We start from the raw sequence: 9,440 nt of genomic DNA on the forward strand, positions 1-9,440 counted from the left end.
ATAGCTATTTAATATAATATTATTAGACAGTAACCGTTAGACAATTTTAGTACTATTTCTGAACAATCTATTATGGATTAATCAGCGTTTTGTTTCCAAGCAGGGTAAGAGTTAATACAATATATTTAAACGAATATATTTCCTAGATTAAAATAAACTTTGTCTTAAATAAACAATTCTGTACTTTGTGTTATTTAATTCCCCACCGTAATTATATATTTCGAACGCTAATTTTTAAAGTCTGAATTGCTTAATATGTCGTTATTGAGAAGAGGTCATAGAAATATCTTCGAAAGTTCAAACAATTAATTATATATGTTTCGGTATATTGAATAAAAATAAATACATAAAAGAATAAAAACCCTTCTTCTGAATATATTTCTGGTGTGAATCCTATCGCTGATAGCTGAAAATCACTGATATTATGTAGTTCTAAATAGACCGTTCACAAAGGAACACATACGTTTCCATACACTTAGAGGCATACAGACGTGCACACAAGGATATACTACGCATATCTGTGCATGCGTGTGTGTATTGCTTTAAATATACATAGAGAAACATATATCTGAATACCGTTGGTTAAATCGTACGGATAAAATTTCAATACATTTTTACTAAATATGCACTAAAGTGGAAATTTAAATAGAAATTTAAAAAAAAAAACATGAAATACAGAAATATACTACCTCATTAAATAAGTTTACTACTTATAGGCATAAGGACAAAAATCTGTGGGCTATAGGACTCGCCGATGGCATCAACCTACAACGAATCATAAAATAGTAAATTTGTGCTGAAAATAAAGTCAACCATATCAGAAAGTACCTGTCTTTGGGTTTTATTCATTCCTAAGCAAAGATGATTCTTTTTTATTTATATATTTATCCAGTAAAGCTGGTCATAAAAAATAATAAAAAAAAACACTTCTGTGCTCTACGCTAATACATTTTTAATGATCTGAAAAGGAATCCGTTACTCTTCCACACTTTCATTGATATTCTTTACCTCAAGTTACTTCCCCGATACTACTGATATTGTCCTATAATGTAATTATCAAAGCAAAACTGCTTGCAATATATCATAAATTGAAATGATATATTCAACGTCATTTGTATTGAATAAAATAAACAAGTGCTTTTGTTTTATTCCAAATAAATTTACTTTTTATATACTAAGTATCATAAGAGTATTTATCAATGTAATATAAACTATGGAAGCGAATTAGTATGCATACTCCATTTCACACTAAATCCACCTTATCTCATTTTTGTTACTTTTAATCCAACAAGCTGTCATGCTTTCCAATCATTTTTCAACCAATTCATTATCAATGTAATCTCATGTAGAGTGTATTTACAGTGTTATTGCACCATAAATAAATGATTTTGAATCTAAATGCACGGCATTATTATGCAACATGTAATACAATGTACTGAAATTCAATATACTATTCCGGTCAAGTGAAATCCCACTACCAAATGTAAGCACACGGTCGTATGAAAATATGAAACTGTTTGCATCAATCTTGTATTCACGTGTTAAATGCATTGAAATTTTGCCTGTTGCAATTATTACACCTTATTTTATCTCGTATACAAAGTTATACAATGCATGTTTATTAACTGCTGAATTTTGTTTTGTTTCTAGCAGAGCAATTGCTGTCAAAGTAATTGCTAGCTTACGCAGAGTCAAAAAAGCAATGAAGATTTTAAATTTGTTTTCTCCTATTGCATTTCGAGATACATAAACGACAGATACGCCCAGAATCAATATAGTATGAATTTTATCGAGTCAAAATGAAACCTTAGTTTCGATTAAAGTCAAGTACAATGCTGCCTGAATATATTTAAACATTGTAAACACCTTCATTATAGTACTATTAATGCCATTTAGATATATATTATAATATAAATCCCCCTCTCAGCCTTTTCCATGATATCGTTTCTATTTTCACAGTAATTTTTCACTTCCTTTATGAAAACAATATTCGAAAGCAATTATATATTTCCATCTCCCCCAAATTGTCAATCCCTTCAAATTTGTTTTTAAAAGCTGGAGTCATTGCCTGGCAGTTAAATTCTATGTTATATAATTTTAAACTCGTATTGTTTAAATTCAACTATCAATCTCAAAATGATTGTATCATTTACACTTTCAGGATTACTTTTTCAAAGTCGTCCGTACAAACATTTCTTTGTCATGTGTTGTGTACCTCAATACCAGTACATTTTTGGGGAGTTGATTTTGAACCAAATACTTTTCCAATCAATTCTAATGAAAATACAAGAGTAGGTGGAATGCAGATGGCTTGAAGTTGAGTGAGTACATGTGTGTTGTAACGACCATTAAAGGAAGATGAAAGTGACAAATATTTAATTAGAACTTTCTTAATAAAGTGTCATATTAAGAACATGACAGCGTGTTCAAGGGATAATGATGGAAAATAATTTGGAATATTATTTTCAATGACATACTGAAGGCAAAAAATTAGAAAATAAAGAAGATATGCTGAATTATATATAAATATTGCATTTCACACGTACAGAAATGAACAGCATGAATTAGATACACATAGCATGCATACAAACAGACATGCAAACATAGCAAGCACAAACACACTAACTGTATGTATATGCAAATATTCCCGGAATATAACATTGTATCCGTTTCCGTTTCTGACCTCAGACGAATTTATCAAAAATGATCTTGAAACTAATATTTGCCTGTTATTGTTTATAGCTTTATAAATGACTCCAGATACGATTCAAAGGAAGAATTGTTTCAATTATTTATATTATATTTTGTCTTCCTCCAGTTACTGTTTATAATTTTACCGCATGTATTACTTACTTTCCTTCTCCGATTTCTTAAGCAGGAACTTGTCTATCCAATTCACATTAGGTTTTCATTTCTTGTGATATTCTTCCGAACCGCTTTTTCAATTCAAATAGTATTAATTTCTCTGTTACTGAGAACTATTTATCACCTGATTTTACACGGTTAACGCCTTACCATCTCTATGAATTGTCACTGATTCATTCGCATAATACATCTTTTCTTCTCACTATATATAAACAGATTCCTCAGTTTTTCATTAAATGAGAATTAGCCTCCGAAAGGTCTCTCCATTTGGCAAAGACCTATTCCATTATATTTCGGTATATTGTACAAATTTATCTCTCTCGTTCTATCTGTGCCATTCTTTCTAAGAGTCGATCATTCCTGCTAGTTATGTTATTGTATAAGGGTATAATGTTACTTCTTTTAAATTTTATCTCTATTGTAGACCTCTATCTTCGTCCATTCAGTCTAGTCTTTTCTTCGTGCAATCTTTGTCTCTTACTTTCTTCATTCCGACCAAATATCTTCTTATCAACTCGCCTGACTGCACGCCTCCCACGTTCACGCTGCGGAGTATTGCCTATACATGCAAATATTCACACACATAGATATCAATCCAGTTCTGTCAGTATTCTAATCCACATCTTTTTATAGTTCGCTCTTTCTCACTCTTCATCATCTTTCTCAATATACAATGCTTTCTCCTACTTCGCAATAGCTTGACACCTAAAGGGAAAACTAGCAAATAGAAAAAGACAAGCGATTTCGTACCATGCAATATCGGTACGTCATATACTCTAATTGTTTTCGAAAGTTTAATGTCCCAATGAAATTTTATACTGATAAGCATTTGTTTCTGGAACACATAGAAAGCTAGCAGAAAAGGAAATTTCGCATTTAGTGTTAGTACAATCTGTGGAATTAGCATATATTTTACAATGATGACTAACGAAGGAGAATGCATTGATGTGCAAATATATTTGCTATCTGACTTTTCTTAACCAGAAGCTGAATTATTCTCAATAGGAGTTTAAATGAAGCTGTGGACATGTGCCGGTGGTTGACATATTTACTTTATAACAATCTCCCATTAAATACATTGCAACAGTGATAGCTATGAGATGATGTTACTTTCAAGAATCATCGAGTGAATGGATACAGCTGCAATTGAATTGAGAAAAGTACCATGATGTGACTACGGCAAATCTCTTTATGACTATTACCACGTTGCCTTATGGCACACAGCTCGATACAAATGGCATTGTAGTCACATATGTTGTAAATTTAGTTACAATGTTATAACTGGAAATTATTATTTCAATGTCTAAGTGATTAATTACGGTCACCAGAAATTGCTTCTGTTTGTATCCAGTATAAATTTTTCATTCAGTTACTTTGATATAGCTTAAATATAATGCACGCAAAAAAGTTTTTTTTCGCGGTAGTATATAGAAAGATGCAAGTCTGTCTGTCTGTCTGTCTGTCTGTCTGTCTGTCTGTCTACCTACCTACCTACCTACCTATCTATCTATCTATCTATCTATCTATCTATCTATGTATCTACCTATCTATCTATCTATCTATCTATCTATCTATCATCTATCTATCTATCTAATACACACACACATATATATATGTATGTGTGTGAGTGTGTGTTTCTTTCTCTTGACACACGCACATACATATGTATATATGCATATATTGCTTTGAAGCATATGTGCGTTTGCATTGTATATGCAGCTATCTTGTGCATTTAATTTAATATAATATTCTATTTCTACTAAAATTTTATAGCTTTTTTAAAATTTTTGGTTATCCTATGACTCTTCAAAAGGAATATTTGATTGAATATTCGATAACAAAGTTGTAGTTTATAGATATATAAAATGTGAACTTATGAAATTTAAGAGAGGTTTGTAACTACTTGCACAAACTCCTATGCTCTTATGCCGTTTGTAACTTTGATGCAGCATTTTACCTTTGTACTAGTTTTTACTTTGTAGCTATCAATGACTCCGTGACTGGAGAAGAGATTTTTCTTGTTTCCTTACGGCATAACGCTACGTTTACACGTGTCGTTGTTTTTTGTTTTTTTTAGCTTTTCACCTTCTATTTCCTCAATGATGAAGTTTCTAAGGAGGATGGGGCTTGCTTCCGTTACTTCACCAATTTTGGTAGGTGATGCCTATGCTTTCACATCGAATACTTTTACAATATGCATGTTTGCGTTGAATTAGAAGTTTAATCTAGAATTGATGTTTGTTTTATATATCCACTTTTGTTTGTTTCTTGTAAATTTTTCTTTGAGAAACGGGTGGTACTTTGGTAGAATCTATGTTGTTCGTTCTTATAGCTAGAGCATATTTCAGGAGAGTTTCTTGTGCAGGAATATCGTGTTTTGAAATCAGCAGATTGAAATTACTAAATATTTCTGTGAGGCGTTACGTCCCGTTTTTATCCACAGTTCTGTCTACAACTATTAAAATCTGCACATCACCTTCAATCAATCTATACATATTCGAATGTACAAGACGCCAGCATGAATGGATTACAATGAAACATACAACCGAAGGACATCAGGAACGCAGAGGAAAAATTTATAAGAAACAAAAGTCGATATACGAAAGCAAAATCCAGTGAAAATACATCTCTGAATTACACTTCGGAATAAACACCAGCTTGCATATTTTAAAAGTATTCGATGTGACAACATAGCCAACATCTTTCAAAATTGGTGAAACAAATAATAATGTCCAATCCTCCATAGAAAATTCCTCATTAGAGAAATAATATGTAAAAGGCTAGACGAGAAAATGATACGTGCGAACTTAGCATTATGTGGCCTGTAAACAGAAATAACCTTGGTACAATCATGAAGATATATATATATATATATATATATATATATATATATATATATATATATATATATATATATATATATATGTGTGTGTGTGTGTGTATGTGTGTGTGTGTGTGTGTGTGCGTGCGCGTGCGTGTACGTGTGTGTGCGGGGGGGGGGCTGTCTATATATAAATCAGTCATACCTTCAGGGTTCTTTAGCCTTCATATTCGTAATCGTCATGAATTGTATCCCTGTGAGGTGTGTTTCAAGAATCCCATCTGAAAGTACAAATCAATAAATAAGTAGATATATCCACATAGAGGCACACATTGCATACAAAAGCATATTTTTCATTTGCTTCATGTTTTGCCAGAATGCATCAGCTCCGTTTCCTAATGCTCAAACATCAGAGACAGGAATATTCTGGCATTTTCTTCGAATTCTATCGGAATTATTTTTACAGTGTATATTATGTATCTGGAAGAAAAAAAAATGTGTAAGTTCACATTCGGTTCGGAGATTTGGTTTCAGTCTTTGAGTTTAGGATTTTTTTTCCGAACTACCACTTTAATGGGAAAAGGAAACTGGAGAGATTCAGATTGCAATGTCTGGTATGTTTCTTTTCTGTTGGATGTAGACTTTTAATACACATTGTCATGTCAAAGATTCTAATGAAACTGGACGAAACATCCACAGACAAAAATTTATAGACCCTTGTGTATAAATAAAATCTACGTGTTTGTGTGTGCGTGTGTGTGTATACAGGGTTGGACCAAAGGCATCCGACGGTAAAATCAAAATTCCATAAATACTTAATGTTCAATTTTATTTATTCATTCCAATTACGAATATTTAATAATTGAATGGTGTGAGTTATTTATTTTTTTCAGCATTTGTCTATTTGTTAGCGAAGTTTCTTTCAGTTATTAGACATAAATAAACCTGGAAATTAAATGGTTTTGATTTACTTTCAGGAAACATTGGACGAACGCTGTACTTATATATATACATACATACATAGTCTCATCAATAAAGTTCCGGACAGTTGCCATAGTAACGAAACTAAAGCACGCAGAGTGAACCGGGCTGACCTTTGAACTCTGCTGTGCACGCACACTAGGTTTCTACTTTCTAGCTCACTTCCCCTGTTTACAGCAATGCTTCGAAGGAAGGTGTGTAGCGTGTGATCTTCGCATTGAACATGACAGAGAAAGCTGAGTAAGAGAATCTGCAAAATCTTGGTGATACCGACTCAGACGCCTACGCAAAGTTTTCAAAAAGTTTTCATCGTTCATCACACAATCAAGGAGATGCTTGAAACTGAAAACCGAGTATCTTTTTGGTCAGCTGAAAACAGTTTTGGCACAAACTTAGCAGACACGCGTCTCATACCCAAATCTTCAGTGATAAAGTACGGAACTGACCGTAACTAATTCGCATATCTTCTGATAACTCACGGATGGTGTTGTGTCGATTTCCCCTTACAGTTGAACGCACAACTGAGATGTTTTTCTCAGTTCTGCTGGTTGCGGGTCTCCCAGAACTTTCCTCAATAGCTACATTTTTTCCAGCCATCTTCGAGGCGCCTGAACCACTCGTAAACTTGTGTGCGACTTGCATACTCCTCTCCATAAACTTTCTGTAATTTCGCGTCGGCCTATTAGCAGGTAACGCCATGAAAACGTTCTCTGTCATAGTCAATGCGACGATCAGACGCTACACACCTTCCTTTCAAGCAGTACTGTAAACAGCGTAAGTGAGCTAGAACGTTAAATCTTAGTGCACATGGACAGAAGAGTTCGTTGTCAATATTTACAAGCGGCTTCACTCTGCATGCTATAACGTCGTTACTATGGCAACAGTCCGGATACTTATTGATCAGACCTCGTAATTTTGGTTTTGAATTGCATCTTGCCGCCTTAATTATTTTGTACATACATACATACATACATACATACATACACACATAGAAACATATACATATATACATACATACATACATACATACATACATACATACAAACATATACATACATACATACATACATACATACATGCATATATACATACATGTATAAAACATATTGACCGAGTAGTCCCTTTTGAAACGACTCAATGACTCCTATTTACATTGGTTTCCTGAATGTCAAGTAACTGCTAAAGAATTAAAAGAACCGTGTTTTCGTTACAAACACTACAAACATTGTGTTTGAAATATTAAATTTATTCAATCCACAATTATGATGAGTCTTATTCAACTAAACACAATAATATTCCTCTGAACACAATAAACTTTCTTCTCTACTTCAGTTAGTAGTTTGTTTCCAATATTCCTTCATGGAGCTTTCTATGTACATAAAATTTCAAGTACAATACAGCAAAATGAAAGTAAATATTTGCTGCTTTTCTGTACGTGTGCTCGAAAAGGCTTAAATGGAAGTTAGGACACTTAGGCTGAAATATAATTACGGTTAAGAGAAAACTATTTGCTTCTCAATTTTGTCAGACTCTTGTCGCTTTGAAACCAACAAGGGGACAAATCCATGGACAGTTAAAGTGTTATATTCATTGGTCACCCTTAATTTGTAATATAGGGCACTTGAGACCGAGCAGGTGAAAGTAACCAAATATTTTACAGTACCCATGTGGAGCTAGGAAATATCGTGCTTGAAGTACAAATATCTATCACCTACGCTCTGTTACCCTGGTCTCTTAAAATTTACTATAATCGTCTATATCACAAACACACACACATACACACATATTATACATGTATATGTATGTATATATGTATATATATATATATACACACATATGTATACATATATAGTATATGCATGAGTGTGCATAAATGCTTATATATGCACAGATATATGTCAATATATATTTGTATATGTACTTATATATTTATATATATTGTACATTTGTACTTCATTGTCTTTGTGTCCTGTCCATTATATTCTCAAATGTCTTCAATATTCCAACATCTCAAAGGCTGACTGTTTCATAATACTATACTTAATGTCGATGTTACAGCTCCATATAGCAGAATAGAACACAAATAAAGCTTTAACAACCATTCGCCGGTTTAGATATTAATGTTTCTTCATGTGAAAATGGTTTTCATTTTTTGAAATGAATTTCTAGCTATCTCAATTATTCTTTTGATTCCAGCTTCATATTCCTCGTTTACGGATTGAATGTATCTCAGCTATATTATCTTTGGTGTCTGTTCACTTGGCTTCTCTCGATTGTTATAATTATTTTGGGTGACTGTTGTTTCATACTGATTACAAATCATTTTCCTTTCGATGCATTATTTTTATCCCACAGGAACTTCCTACATTCTATGGAATGGAAAATGGTTTCGTCGATCCTGTTACGCAGAGTTACTGAACATACCTAAGGGACGTAGTACAGTGGAATAAATATCACAGTGTAAGATTTCTTCGACTTATAGATATATTATTTTACTTCTTTATTCCTTTGTCTTATACAAACATCCATACATGCGTACGTACATACATACATACATATATTCATACATACGTACACATTTACATATACTCAAACGGAACACACATATACCTATGTGCTTACATGCATGTGTTGTATAATTTCATACATATATGCACATATACAACACAAGGCAGTGCTCGATCATGGCCGAAGATAAATAACTGAAACAAGTCAAAGAGCAAATAATAATAATAATAATAATAATAATAATAATAATAATAATAATAATAAT

The 9,440-nt window shown here is 32.7% G+C and overlaps 1 protein-coding gene across 6 annotated transcripts in view; it reads right to left on the reverse strand.

The window, feature by feature from the left end:
- The window catches only part of LOC106868423 (uncharacterized), a 350,125-nt gene that overhangs the window by 185,417 nt on the left and 155,268 nt on the right, over positions 1–9,440 (reverse strand). For all 6 annotated transcript variants that reach the window (XR_016243322.1, XM_089358351.1, XM_089358353.1 and 3 more), the window contains one exon: positions 5,892–5,967. The gene's annotated coding sequence lies outside the window, so the exon portion shown is untranslated. The remainder of the gene's footprint in view (positions 1–5,891; positions 5,968–9,440) is intronic.

Source organism: Octopus bimaculoides, chromosome 10 (assembly GCF_046866305.1).
Source record: "Octopus bimaculoides isolate indiv1 chromosome 10, ASM4686630v1, whole genome shotgun sequence".
NCBI classification, from domain to species: Eukaryota; Metazoa; Mollusca; class Cephalopoda; order Octopoda; family Octopodidae; genus Octopus; species Octopus bimaculoides.